General features: G+C 39.6%; 1 protein-coding gene across 1 annotated transcript in view; it reads left to right on the forward strand.

The window, feature by feature from the left end:
* Snd1 (staphylococcal nuclease and tudor domain containing 1) overlaps positions 1–15,706 on the forward strand; it is a 401,581-nt gene that overhangs the window by 235,950 nt on the left and 149,925 nt on the right. The gene's annotated exons all lie outside the window — the stretch shown is intronic.

Raw genomic sequence — 15,706 nt, forward strand, 5'->3', positions numbered from 1 at the left:
TGTGTGAGAGGCAGAGAGAGACAACCTACATTCAAGTGGGAAAGAGAAGTGAGAGCCGCTGAGGGGTGCTGGATGATGCCAGTGTTGATTTCACTCTGGTGACCAGGGAAGCCACCCAGGATGCACACTGTCCTTTCAAACTCCTGTACTCAATAGTGACTAAACGGGGGATTGGTATGTGCCATCAGGTGAGAGGGACCACATTGCACCTGGAACTGAAGGAGAAAGAGCCAGTGAATCAGAGCATAGACATGCAAGGCACGTAAGTTGGGCCTCAAGATGACAATACCAGTACAAACAAACTCCTCTAGCGCTTAGCCTAGTCCCAGAGAGAACTTGAGTGTAAAGTCCTCTCCTTATGCCATGTTTACATGCCTGGCTACAGCCTTTTGTATTGGTGGCTTATTGTAAATATGTCTGGCCAAATCTTTGTTGTGTGGGTGTCCTCATACCTATTAGAAGCAATGGGACTCCAGTGAGCTTTTCTTTCAACATAGGCAGTTAGCTTAGGTAGCAGATTAAACAGGGTTGTCTACATCATGTGAGCTAGGAGTAGTCTCTAAGTTATGGTCTCTTCTAGTAGGTGAGATACAATGATAACCTGTGTGTGTGTGTGTGTGTGTGTGTGTGTGTGTGTGTGTGTGTGTGTGTGTGTTAGAATCCTGAGACGTCAAGAAACTACCTGCTAATGACCTTCCAGCCATTAGCTAGTGTGTGGATGCGTGTGCTAAGGTTCATTGTTTCCAGGGGCGATGCATCCAGTACTCTGCTATTCAGCCTGTTTTGTCTGGGGTCTGGCCTGCGAGTTATTCTTGTATATATGTTATTAGTTTCTACAGGTATGTTCTGTGGTACTCTCAACAATATTTTTCTTAATAGCTGGAGAGGTTGGTATCATAAGGCAATTTGGGGACTGTTCAGCTGCAGAGAAAAGCATGTTATAATACTCACTTTGTAAAGCACAGTGGAAGCTCCTCTGCATGAGAACCATCTGCCTGTGGAAATGTTTGTGTAAAACTGACACTCAGGACCTTTCCAGAGCTGAATTAAACCTTGGGAAACTATGTCGTTTAAAACTAAAAACATGTTTTAAACAAATTAGTAAATCACACTAGTATGATCTGCACCTCCCCCAAATAAACAAACAGCTTGAGGATAGGTAGCCCGAGTTTACATTCCAGTGCAGACTTTGCTCTGGCAGTGAAATCCCAAGGAAAGTTAGTGGGGTAAAGTTAGTGGTAGTACTGTCCTAGGCCCTCAAAGGACAGCATCAGGAAATCTTCAGTGCTGACCTTCTCTCTTCCATGATGTCTCTGATCATGATGCTTTCTGGTGTTTCTTAGCCCTTTAGTTGTGATTGTTGCTATCAATGGTACTTGTGCAAACTTCCCTTCAATTTTTAATTTTCATTATTTACATTATTATTCCTAACCCACCGACTCACCCTTAAACTGTGGCTTTTTTATGGATCTATTTTTATTTTTTGTCTGTATATTGGAAGAAATGGTTTGCTCTTAAGTTATTTAAAAATAAATGCCAGTTAAATGTCCCTCGGTGACCACATAAATAAAAGAGGAAAGCTTGAGCAGGTGGAAGACTGGAAGTGAAAAGCTATTCAATTTAAATAGATGTCAGATATGACCTTGTCTGCTTGAATCACAGATTATTCAGCTACGACTGCAATTTTTGGTGGCCTGTGTAATAGAGGAGGTTTGTCTTTTCCCCTTTCTCACCTCCCTGTCCCTTCATCACAGTATTAAGTATGAGTATGGGTTGGGTGCCCTTGTGCTATTTAAGTGAGATGTATTGGTTTTCTGCTCCCTAGAGCATGCCAGCAATTTTTCTGTCTGGGGGACAGGTAGGCATGTAGGGTCATGGGTAAGCAGTGTGCTGCTGATGGAAAATAGACCCCTGTAGTAATGGCTGTGTAATGTACACTTACATAATAGCTTCATAAAAGTTTCTTAATTTCTTAAATTTTCAGCTGTGTCCCCGTACTGCCCAGATTGACTATCACTTAGTTTTAGGTCATGATAAATGGAAGGTTTTGTTGAGCTGACAGTATATCCACTATGCTGCCAAAATAATTTACTGCAAACTGTTATTTATGCATAATGCTGCCCTCCATTCTCCCACATCAATACATATCCTTGGAGAGGAAAAAAAAATAGGAATAAGTATATACTTTGTGTCCTAAAGACACTCAAGAAATGTAGTCTGCAGAAGACGTCCTGTCATGATTGTGAGACAAATAGCCTGTGGTTTTTGTCCCAGAGTTAACTGTGTCTCACTTTAGAAGTTAAGTTTGTGTCCATTCTTCATATATCTTCTCTTGGAGTTTTAATTTTACAAGGCCAGGGATGAAGATGCATTGATTCTAATGTTTTATGATATGGAGACTTAGCAAAAGCAGTATCTTCTTGGCTGACTGTATGTGGTAGGAAATAAGAACCTTGGCATGAGAGTGAGAAATGAATGAACTCTTAGAAAATGAGACACTGGCCTGGGGTATTCTAGGTTTATGAATGGTAGATTCTCTTTAGCATTAGGTTGAGTTTTTGTAAGACACACAATTCACCTGTGTAATACCAATTCAATAGACCTCTGTCTGTCTATGCCTTATTTAAAAATTGGCTCATCTGTATCTTTTACACTAATTTTCAGAGTGACCTCTAAGGAAGAGTCCTCACTGCCAGGCCAGTAACTTAGGTCCTAAAATATTGATTAATGAACTGGCAGAGTCATGAGGACTGCTCAATAAATTCAGCCAGCTTGGTCTACGTTGAGACCCAGGCCAACCAGTGCTATGCAGTGAGACACCGTCTCATAAACAAGAAGTGACAAGTTTCTATATTTTCTCATTTTTCCAGGTATAGAAAGTAGGCTATTATAAGCACCAGCTGTTTACCTTCTTAAAGTCTGGTTTCATTTCAGGGCATAATATCCCTAATGTGAATTCAGGTACAAATTTGACTGGCCTGGTTCTGCATCTCTTTTTGTTCTATGAAAACTGTTCCAATCACACATCCACACTTTCGTTATCAGTAAGTATAGTTGTTTCCTGATCCTGCCTCTTCTCCTTTCCTTGCTAGTGTAGAAATGTTAACTTTACGTATCAATATTGTTGGTTTTGCTACAGCATTTTCTGCCATAAATACTGTCTCCTGTAGATACAGAGTGTGAAACAGGTAATAAAATAGGGCTGGTGCATGGCAACTGTTGTTCTGGTAGATGAAACAAATCAGTTATAATTCCAAAGTGAGAGAGCACAAGTTTCCCACCCCTCGAGGGCAGCCAGCACTGTGAGTACACATCGCTTCCTCTCCCGTTTGTGCTTAAGGAGTTAGAATGAGTCAGTGTGTATTTGAGAGTTTCTCCCTTCATCTCTAGTCTCTTTGTTCTGATGCTTGAGGCATTTTAATGGTGGACTGTTGTTGACTGGTGACACAAAGAGAGGTCAGAGCCGTGCCCTCTCCAGTCTCGTCACCTCTCCTGTCATCTCTGGTCTTTCTACTCTCGTGCGTGAGGAGTTTTAATGATTGTGTTTGATTATTGGTTGATCTGTTAGTTATTTGGTGATCACAAGAAGTTGGAGTATTTGCCTTTCTGGTCATGTTTCTGTAAACTGCAAGGTGTGTTGTACTGCCAGAATGGGGGATCTTCTAATGTTATGATGAAAACTGTTAATTTCACAAATATTCACTCGTTGAACTGCTGGGCACTGTTGGACATTTATCAACTTATGTCTATTTCTTGCCCAGTTTTTGTAGTTTTGAGCTGCGGGCTGCATTCCCGACTGGCTCCCAGCCGCCTGGCTAGCTTGTGCCCCGAAATAACAACACACTAACTGCATTCATTTAAACACTGCCTGGCCCATTAGTTCCAGCCTCTTACTCACATCTTGATTAACCCATATCTAATAATCTGTGTAGCACCACAAAGTGGTGCCTTACTGGAAAGATTCTAGCGTATGTCCATCTTGGGCTGGAGCTTCATTGAGTCTTTCTCCCTGAGGAGAGGCACAGCAGAGGCATGGCGATTTATTAACTTCCCTTCTCAGCATTCTGTTCTGTCTACTCCGCCCACCTAAGGGCTAGCCAATCAAATGGGCCAGGCAGTTTTTTTCATTAACCAATGAAATCAACTCAAACAGAAGACCCTCCCACATCAAGTTTTCATACTGTTTTAGAAACACCGCCCCCCCACCCCGGCCAATTCTGTTGAAGACACAGTATTAATGAGTGGTACAAAGGGTAGCTTCGCAGGGGACAAGATTTGAGAAAATCAGATCGTGGGCTCATTACTCCTGAAGTGAATTGAACCATAGAAAGACGACTTTCAGAGTGAACCAGTAGGTCTTGAATTGGAAAGTTAGAAGTCCTCTGAGGCTCTTCCTCCCTTTTCTGATTTTCTGGTGCAGCACTGCTTTTGTTCTCCTGAGATATCACAAACTGTCTTCTGTTCTGTAATAGACTTGTGGCACTTAGTAAGCGTTAACTTTCCCCAGTTCCACATGGAGCTGAATCTTGATGGAAGAATAAGAAGTAAATATTTATTCTTTTTTGCTGAAAAATATTAAAAAGATGGCCAGCAAGATAGCTCTGCAGGACACTTCCCACCAAACCTAATGACCTGACCTGATCTCCTGAGTCCACATGGTAGGTAGAGAACTGCCTCCTGTCAGATGTTCTCTGATGGCACGCTCACACAGTGGCACGCCACACAGTGGCACGCACAAGCAAGGAAATATAAAAACAAAAACTACTTCTTAATGTTGAAAGAGTTGGAGGGAGAGAAGTTTCTTGATAAGTCCAGTCAAGGAGTAAACCTTATCAGGACTCTGTTAAGTCACGCCCACTGCAGTTCCCCTAGTGTATCTTTTGGCCCCTTCTTCCTCTCTTCGAATTCTAGAATTCCATTCAGCTGCCCTTCTATTCTTTATAAGCACTTGACAATGATACAAGTGCTTTTTCTTTGAACTTTATTTTTAAGATCTCTTTCCTCCCTTCCTCTGCCTTAATCCCACAGCATGCCCTAATTGTCTTTGGGGCCAGCCAGCTAGGTTCTAAATTACTGTACAGATTGCCCAAGGTCAAGACCTGTGCTTCTTAGTGGGGTTTCCCTGACCTAGAGGAGTGGCCTGGAGTGAGACTATATTTCCATACTAGCCATGCTACTGGGCTCTATATTTGCTGTCCTGGTCAAACAGAAAAAGAGTTAGCTCACTCTCTAGTCCGTATTCTCTAGGGCGAGCATGTTGTGCTCCCTTGGTCAGAAGCTATAGCAGTAGAGCATTGTTAGTCTCCTGTCTTTCTTGTACCTGTGCTTTTGACAGCTCAACTTCTTACTAACCTAGAAGAAGATAGTGCTTTCTCTATTTTCTTCTTTCTTGAAACAGTTCAACTGTGTTGCATCTAATTGACTTGGATTCTCTCCACATGAAACCATGCCCCACAATTCTGCAGTGCTCGGCATCTATAATGGCAAGGGGACTGCTAGCTTAACAGTCTCTCCCAGGCTGCAGAGATGGTCTGAGACATTTGTTTTGTTCTGTTTTTGAAACAGGAGTTCACTGTGTATCCCAGACTGGTCTTGCCAGTTTCCTGCCTCAGCAAGACAGGTGGGATTATACGCGTGCAGTGTTGTGCACAGCTTTTCTGTATTTTCTTGTGTTTTTTTGATCATTTTTTTCTTTTTGTCCCCCTTTCTCCCAATTCCACTTCCTTTCTATTTCTCTTTTTTGAACCCCACTCCTACTATCTCTGTAGAAAGATTTGGATGTCATCAAGATCATCTCGATTGTGGCAGTAAGGTTGAATTAGTCATATGCCCTCATAATCATGGTGGGGGGCATTGTTCTGTTGGTTTGTGGCAGAAGAGAGGATTGGTATAGAGAGCCACATAAGTCTTTTGTAGCTAATTTATTTTTTTTTTTTTTAGCCCTTGTAAATTCTCTAGGATTGCAAGGGCATACTCTCCTCTGCATAAATCCAAAAGCATTTGTGGTTCCTATGAGCACTTTCACAGGGTCATATTTCAGCGTCGACGGCAGTCGGTGATGGTCGTGTTTAAGTACTTCTTAGAGAGTTTTCATACATTTTTTTTGACTGAGTTGTATTTCTTTTGTGTTCTTTGTACAATGTAGGGCACCAAATTTAGGACACGGGCTCTGGCTTTTATTTAGTTTTGGGTATTATCGGGGAAATTGTTTAAGACTTTGAAATGAGCAGGAAGATCACTCCATGTACTTCCAATAGAATGCTGGATGCTGCCCTTACAAATTCTTTTGCGGTGATAACGATTCTGTGAGTTTTTCTTTGTTGATTTTTTTTCTGGTCCTTTTTGCCCCTTTGTAAAGAGAGAATATGGCTTGTGGAGGGCTGGTAGAAATCCACATAATTCCTGAAGACATGTGCTCCTTTTAGAGACAGCCAAACTCTGCTCTGTGAGAGAAATAGCTTCAAATTCAATGTTTTTACTCTATATTTCATAAAGTAAAAATTAGTAAATTTTCTTCAGCGTTCCTAGTGACCTGTAAAAGTCTGCTCCTCACTCTCTTGAATCTGTTTTATTAATCTCGTTAATAAATGGATTAAAATGAAGCTCTAACGTGAATATATCTCTTTCATCTGCAAAGTGTCTGATTCTATCTACCTTTCTTGGACTGGCATTTTGTCCACTCAGAGATTTGTCAGGGTTGGGGTCTAGAGATGATTGATATCACTGGGTTTGGTCTCAGGCTTTTGGATATTTGAGACAGGGTCTCATTTGATAGCCCAGGCTGACTTGAATCATGGAATCCTCCTGCTTCTGTCCTTAGTGATGGGATATAGACATACCCCACTTTGCCTAGCAATCATCTACAGGCTTTTGTTGGAAAAAAAATCAAGTTAATACAGCAGTTAGGGTAGGAAATCTGGAAATTGGAGGCAAGGTACAGTATCTTGACCACTGATTGGCTGTGTCCCAGCTCTGCTGCTTAATACCTCTGAAGAAATGCTGGATCAAGTGACGTGCCTGGAAGTAGATCACACAAGGCTCTTGTTTGTCGCCTCTTATGAAGAAGACATGTTGATTCCTACGTATTCAGTAACCTTAATATGTTACTGCCATAAATTGTGTTATAGAAAAGTCTCCTACCAGTACAGATGAATTAATGGATGGATGGATGGATGAATGAATGAATGAATGAATGAATGAATGATAATAAGCTTTTCCATGCTCCTTCTGATTTCTTGTTTAAATTTGACTTTACTCAGGAGTACACATGGATGAGCTCCATAGTATCAAGTTCTGTCCAAGTTTGTTTTCTATTGCTGTGATAAATGCCATGACCCAAAACAATTTAAGGAGTAAAGGCTTCAGTTCATCTTATGGCTTACAGTCTATAATGGAAGGACCTTAGGAACTAGAGCCAGGACTGAAGCAGACATCCCATTTCAGTTAACTAAGACATAACCTTTCCTTTGTTCAAAGGTCTAGGGTCTAGGGGTATTTTTTTCTGAACCAAGTAGTATTTCTTTCCAGAGAGAAGTACTTCTACATATAGAATCTGTTGTCAGTGGTTCATGGTCTTCTGTCCTTCCATTCTTTGAGCACATGGATATTGCTCTGTGAATTTGTTTCATGAACCCAGATTGTTTAAATGGACCCAATATGGTATAAGTCAATAAATGTAAAGGTATTCTAACACTCCTGGTTCCCGGGCTGAGGTGTGTGACTGGATTGTCTGCTGTATCTCATGTCCACAGTGCAGTGATTGAACTTGAAGTATTTCTGTGCCACCCTGGCTCCACTCTCTGCTTCCTCATGGTAACTACTTAGGCCTAGATTGAACTCATTTTGTCCTGTGGCTATCGCTTATGTAAACGTTTCAAAGCAAGTCATTTTACTAACATAGACATTCTGCTTGCTTGTATTTTAAGCCTTTATTTAGCATGTTTTCAGCATATTCCCTAAAGACTGTGTCACACAGAATTTTGGAAACTGCAAACATCCAGGTATTCTTGAAATAGAGATCCGGTGCCTTTGCGGCTCTGCTCTTCAGGAAGTTGTGTTTTCAGGAGGAAGTTATAGGATTCCTGATACTGAATTGGGTTTGGAAGGTTCTGAGAGCATAAGCTGTTAGTGAGGTTTCTCATCTGGAAAAAGACCTGTGTTCTCTTTTGCACTGCTGCAAAGTACATAGAAGTTTCACTCACACTCAGGTCTGTCTATTTCCCTGGCCTACTGTTTAATTTTCTCAGATTAAGGACTTTGATTGCTGTGGTGGTTTGAAAGAAAATGCCCCCCCAAGGGAGTTCAGGAGTTGTGGCCTATTTTTATGATGGAGGGTGGTATTGTCTTGAGGAAGTGTGTGACCGTGGAGACGAACTTTGAGATATCCTATGCTCAAGATGTAGGACTCTCAGCCCTCTCTAGCACCATGTTGGCCTGCATGCAACCATGTCACACCATGATGATAATAGACTGAACTTCTGAAAATGTAAGCTACCCCAGTTAAATGTTTTCTGTTATAGAAGTTGCCATGGCCATGGTGTCCCTTAACAACAACAGAAACTCTGAGACAATTGCATTCACTCTTTACCACAGGCAGAAGACCTTTCGTTTTTGAATGTTGTATCTTCTTCATTAGAAAGAACCCTTGTTGTTTATGTCCCTTTGCGTCCATCCTGCCCTCTGATCATGTCCGTCTTTAGCACTTACCTAACCATGTTGCTGTAACCGTGTATATGTTGATAAAGAGGTAACTTTTCAAGTTGGTACTCTCCTTATGAGCTTCTAAACCGCTAATAGGAACGAGTCACTTTCATGTTTATTTACAGTGCCTTATTTAGATTTGATTTATCAAGTAATGCATTTCAAGGAGTGAACATCTATTTGGAAAAAAACTGATCCTAGCTCAGTAAGTTCAGAATTAACTACAGGTTAGTAACTCTAAATAGGCTTGTAAACGGATGCTTCAAGAGTGTGTTCTAGAATAGAATCAGCATTAGCAGCAGCATAGGCTCTAGTGTCAGATTATTGAAATTCATGTCAGGACTCCATTACTTATTACTTTGTCACCCTGAGGAAATTACTAATGTTTCTCTTAGCTTTCCTGTCTGTAAAATGGGTGCAATGATGGCACTTGCTTTTTTAGATTGTGGTATGATTGAATTAATTAATACGTGCAAAGTATTCTGAACAATTGTCAGAACAAGAGCCCAACAGAGAGCAATGGTTGATACTGTGTTATTTGTTACTGAATTGTTTAGCAGTCTACGTAGCACACAGAAAGTCCTCTGTGATAGCTGTTATCATTTGTGGTATTTCTATTTCAAGCTCCTTATCCAGTCCAAACTCCAAATCATAATACTTCCTCCATTGCTTTATATCTCTCTTGACATGGAATGTATGCCATCTTGGACTTGTTATTTTTAGTGCATTTCTCATGTAGATCATTGAATGAATAATGTATTTCGTAAGAGCGTTTTAAATGCTAAACATAGTGCTGGATATTGAGAATTACATCAGACAAATGTATTTCTTATGGACATACACAGTTGTTTATAGAATTACAGTGGGGTTCGAGCAGAGTCCTGCGAGACTGTACACTAATGACCACAGTTTATTCAGGATGGCCTTACAAGTGAATAGTGGCTGGAGCTAGAGCTTTGTCAGTGGGCATAGGAAGGCAAACTGGATCTGTATTAGTGAAAACAACTAGTATAAATGGGTAACTGATGAGGGATGGATGGGGCAAGAGAATTCAATAAGATGTCATGCACAAACAATGCAGAGAACTGTTCACAAATGACTCTTTGGTGGGAGTATTCATTTTCCCACATGGTAAATATAGTGTTCATGTTGTAAAGCTACCGAATGAGGCTAGGAGTAAGCATGCATATTGCTTTAGGAAGGCTTTGAATCCCCCGGTACACCAAGATCTACATCATAAGTACCATGAAGATGTTTCTCTGTGGGGTTGTTTCATTGCTTTGTAAATAAGCTTCTTATCAACTGCTCCCACTTCTGCATGGAATCGTGGGTACGCCTTATTAATCTGTTGCAGAGCATGACTTTGAGGTGTTTTTACAGTGTGACCCGCCTTACTAGGAACACAGTTTTAAATTCTCACACTAGGCTGATGTGTGAGCTTTGTTTATTTTGTACCTTTCTGACTTAGAACCATAATGATCTTGTTAAACGAAGGTTCCTTTGAAAGGGGCTGCTTAGTTTGTAATCTGTGCTGGGAAGCACTCTGCTTAGAACCCTTTGATTGAATCATAGAACAAATTCCACATCAGCTTCCCATGATGTTTTCCACATCCTTTTACAGACTATTGAACATCAAAAATATTTGTCTCAAAAGGTAAAAACAAATTTATTCCGGAGAGCTGGAGGGACATTGTCTGACCTAACTGATTGTTGAGTCTATCTGGGCAAAACTGAATTAGTCTTAAATGTTAGTTGTAAGAATGCACTTTTTTCCCTTACACAGAAAAACTTTGTTTTTTAATTGAATCTACTGGAAGTAGGTGAAAAGAGGAAAAGAACAGTCATCTGTACATCTATGCCAGGAAGATTTCTCTGTCAGTACATCTGTTAACCAGATTATGCTCCCCTTTCACCTGTGTATGTGTTGTAAGATCTTTTCAGAGTGGAGACTGGGCATTTTATTGTTTTTCACAAGTTCATATCAGTCGGCATGCATTCCGTTGTACAAAGTGATAAGTTTAATGGGCAGGTTTTTTTTTCGTGCCGTGTGTGTGTGTGTGTGTGTGTGTGTGTGTGTGTGTGTGTCTGTGTCTGTGTGTGTGTGTGTGTGTGAATGATGGTTATGCACATAGCATTTTGTATCTGTATAAAATCTAAGAGTATGTAGCAAAAGGTTGTGGTAACTGTTTTCTAAGCTAGTTTTAGTTTGCTTAATAATGTTGATCAGTTTTCCTGCAAATAACATAATGCCATTCTTGATGGTTCATTACATTCTTTCGTGGAGGCTGGAGAAATGACTCTGGTCTGGGCCTCATACTGCTCTTTCGGAGGACCTAAGTTCTGTTTTCAGCACCCATGTGGGACAGTGCACAACTTCCTGTAACTGCGGCCCCAGGGGATCTGGTTCCCTCTTCTAACTTCTGTCACTACCTACCCATGTGTGTATTCACACAGAGTGTGCGTGCACGCACACACACGCACACAGGATACACACCCCATGTTTTATCCTTTCTTCTCTGGCATCATGCTGATGTGTGAGCTTTGCTATTTGTTGGTTTATTTTACCTTTTGGCTTTGAACCATATCTGTCTGTTTTAAACCTTTGTTCCCTTGGAGGAGGGCTACTTAACCCTGCTCCAGGAAGCCCTCTCTTTAGATCCCTTAGAATCAAGGAGCATTCCTGGCACCTGAGCTGGTTCATTTTGAGGCTGTGGGAATATAGTGCTGTAGTAAACACGACGGGTATCGACGTACGCGTGCTGTAGCTTTTCATTTTGTTTTGTTTTAAGGAAATTTCATAATGATTTCCATGATGTTTGGAAGGATTTACATTCCTGTCAGCAAAATACAAGGATTCCCTCCACATCCTCGCCAGCTTCTTTTGAGGTTGTGATTTAGTTTTGGTTTTGGTTTTGATATTGTGTACGTGTCTGTGTGTGCTGTGTGTGTATGAGAGACTGAGGTAAGATGGAATCTCAATATAGTTTTAATTTGAATAATCTGATGGTAAGAACATTCATCATTTTTCATCTTTTAATAGCCACTTGTTTTTTGTATTTTGATAATTGGTTAAAAAGGATTCCAATTGCTTAGAAAATAAAACCAAGAATTAACAAAAAGGATTGGATGAAATTAAATTTTTCTACATACATTAGAAGTCACAGAGCGGCAAGACTGGTGTCAGGAGAGGAGAAAACCCTGACCAAACAACCGAGAAGATTAATTGCTAAAATACATTTTTTCTCAACTATGCAATCAATTCCTAGAAGAGGACATAGGTGTTATTAGTACTGTTAGATGCTTTTAAACAGTACCACAAAGTAAAAAGCTAGATTTAAAAAATAACATATTTTTCTATTATGGAAAGTTACTGAGTAAAATAATTGGATTTTTAATTAGATACATTTTGTGTCATTCAAAATATTACCTTTTGTTTTAGTTAATAAGTTTCTAGCACAATGGTTTACATTTGTCTCCTTACTGAGGAAACTTGAACTTTCTCTTCCAAATTGTATAATTATCTAATTTTTATTAATTATGAAAACACCAAACTTTGAAAAGACCCAATTAAACATGATAAAAATGCTTTTAGTTAACATTATGGACCAGTGATTTCATGTATGGTTGAGACCTCAGTATTTTTAATCATACATCTATTCAGTTAGTAATCTACATAAGGAAAATATTTAGGGAAAATGCTTTTGACCCATCTAATAGCTATTCGACATTTTCCTTACATTTTTCTGAATTTTATGTTGTGGGCTGCTGGCTGACATTTTTTAAAATCCTTTTCTGGAGTTGTGTTCTTTACTATAGTAGGACAGAGTTTTGCATGACATCAATTTCCTGGCCCCTGAGTTCTTGATTTGCCCATGAAATGAAAATGTGTGCTTCATCAGGCCATCTTTAAATTCTTTTCTCTGCACATTTCATTTTAATTATCTCTTAAGCCATTTTCTGATTCTATAATATATTCTTACCTCTAACCTAAAAGAGACATTGGAAGTAATAAAAATCTGTCTGAAACTTTAAAAGAAAAATATTTTACACCTGTAAGTTAATTCACCCTTGCAATAGAAACCCAGCTATAGCCTCTGGTTGGTACACTTTATTTCATATTCTAAGTGCCATATGCCATCTTAGGTCACTTTCGTGCCTAACTTCTGAAGTCACAATTATGATATTACCATAAAACTTTGTTATTTGTGCTGAGAGTTCTGGAGCACACCTTTAATCTTAATGCTGGGAGACAGAGGCAGGCAGACCTCTGTAATTTTCAAGTCAACCTGGCCAAGAGTTCCAGGCCAGAAAAGACAACATAATGATGCCCTGTCTCATAAATAAATAGGTAAATAAATGTTCTTTTTTCTCATAATTTTTATATTGATTTTTATTGAGCTCTACATTTTTCTCTGCTCCACTCCCTGCCTCTTCCTCTCCTCACTTACCATCCCCCAAGGTTCATTATTTGATCCTTAGAAAAAGGCAAAAGGCCTGTGAAAGTATAAGCCTTTTTGGGTTTCCCAGTTGGATGTGTTGTGCTTCTTTTCAGTGTTGCCTCGTCCGTTTAAAGGTTTATTTGGATAAATGAGGCATTTACACTAAGAAATTGCATGTTTGGGCAGAATATTTAATTGGAAAATAATTGAAAGGTGTTTCTTCCAGTTTGTTATGCTCTGCCTGTAAATACTTTTTTCTTACAAATTGATACTTCTGAAACAGAAAACAAATTGCCATGTCTCCTGCCTAATTTTAGAGTAATTTACAATTGTTTTATAATAAAATAACTTTTCTTTACATCATAGCTAGAGCATTCAGCACTATCAAAAGTATAATATGTTGCTGTACTGATGCATAATGAAAGGGATTTATTACTGACTGGATAGTCTTTCTCCTAAATAGAAATGCAAAGCAAGTCTGTATTCATTTGCCTAACTTCAGAAAGGTAAGACATTTTCTCTGTGAAATATGAATAGGTTTTTTGTTTTTTTTTTTTGTTTTGTTTTGTTGTTGTGGGTTTTTGGGATTTTTTTATTTGTTTGGTTTTTAAAGAACAGAAAGTAGAACAAGAAAGTGAAAGGCGTGGATCTGGGAGGCACAGTGCAGGCAAAGGACATGAAGGATTTCCAGGGTCTTGATGTGGGGAAAGGCTGGCAAACCTCATGCGGAGGCTACCAGGAGGTTTGGAGAACCTCTGAGTGGAGGATCTCCAAAGAGACGGCTGTTTTGTGTGGAATCGTAGGACAAAAGCATGCCAACCAATTGAACCAAAAGTTATAATTGTGTTCTATTGAAAAGTTAAGAGTACTGACAGATAGGAAAAGGTGTAAGAAGAGGGTTTGAGATGATTTGGGCAGAGGGCAAGAAAATAGAGGTCTTGGGAAGGACCTCAGTAGGCACTCTTAGCCCTACTCTCTTGGCTACACTGCATCCTCATTAAAGATGTGGGTTAAACTGGGCATCCCTAATCCCAGCACTGGAGAGGCAGAGACAGACTCTGAGTTCGAGGCCAGCCTGGTCTACAGAGGACAGCCAGGGTTTCATATCTCAAAAAACAAAACAACAATAGAAAAAATGAAGAAAGAATATGGGGGTTGAAGACAGGAACTGATCAAGTTAGTGTATATATTTTCTTACTGTGTTAGGTGTATGCTGTCATCCTTTTTATATAAAGCAACATCTACAATTTATATGCCTATCTTAGCTTATATGTAGACTGAGCTGAGGGCATTATATTTCCTGTTGATGATAAAATGCAGATTTTTACCACTAAAAGGCAACAACTTCATTTCTAATGGTTAAATTGAATGATTCTCACAGCTTATTTCAGCTGGTTAAATTTGGGAAGCTGAAGGTCATTCAATAAGAGAACAGTCTCTAAACCTGTATAGAATTTTTCTTTTACTTAAGAATTATTATTTTATTCCCTTTAAATCATATCAACTGCTTTTGTTTCCAGGTAGGCATAAGGACTCAGTGCAACCTTTTACTTCTTTTTTTACACTTATTATTTGGGTGAGGAGGTACAAATGGACCACAGCCTATGTTAGAGGCTAAGGAGACAACTTGATACCATGTTCTCCCAGGAATTGAACTCAGCTGGTCAGCTTGGCAGCAAACACTTTTTATCCTCTGAGTCATTTTTGCATATGTTTTGTTTAAGATGGGTCCAGTGTAGCCCAGGTTGGCTCCATATGCAGATGCAGCTGGCCTTGAACTACTTGCCCCCACCTCCCACCTGCTGTGCTGGGATTACAGCATGGACCATGATTTTTCTTATTTGAACAAAGGACTTCGACTCTGGTCTGTTGAGGATGGCATTTGCTCCTGCGGCTTTCTCTTAGCTATTGCCTATGAGTTGAAACATTGTTATGCAACGTTTGGGAAAACTGGTTAGATTGTTCCACCTATTCTCTTCACCTCTGTCTCTAAACCATTTTCTGCTTAGAAGTTTTAAAGTGGTTTGATATGTTCAGGTTTTTATTATATTAATTCATATAAAAAATAACTAGCGAACTGTTAGTTTTGAACTTGTCATCTTTCTCCTACTTAATGATGTTAGTAGACTAGGGTAAACGTTACCTTGAATGTAAAATTAAGGAAGTGCATTCTTCATATTCAGGTAATTTTTACCATTTAAAATTTAAAATATGTACAGGTAAAATATAATACCTTTAGCATATAATTCTGTGAGCTTTGACAAATGTGCCCCACTCATACACTTTTTCCCTTTTGAAAAGGGGTTTCCTGTATCCCATGAGCTTGAAATCACGGTGTGGCCAGAAGTTCTAGGATTATAGGCTTACACAACCATGATAGTTTTATATGGTCCTGTGCGTGGAACCCAGGGCCTCATGCATATTAGAGCAGCACTCTGCCACCCTAGCTCTGTTCCCAGCCCCCTCAGTAGTCTTTGCAGAAATGTTATGCTATGGAACTACGTATTTAAGTTTCAGACTTACCCTAGCTAGTTTTATATCAGTCTGACACACGCTAGTTTCATCAG

Source organism: Arvicola amphibius, chromosome 2, assembly GCF_903992535.2.
Source record: "Arvicola amphibius chromosome 2, mArvAmp1.2, whole genome shotgun sequence".
NCBI classification, from domain to species: domain Eukaryota; kingdom Metazoa; phylum Chordata; class Mammalia; order Rodentia; family Cricetidae; genus Arvicola; species Arvicola amphibius.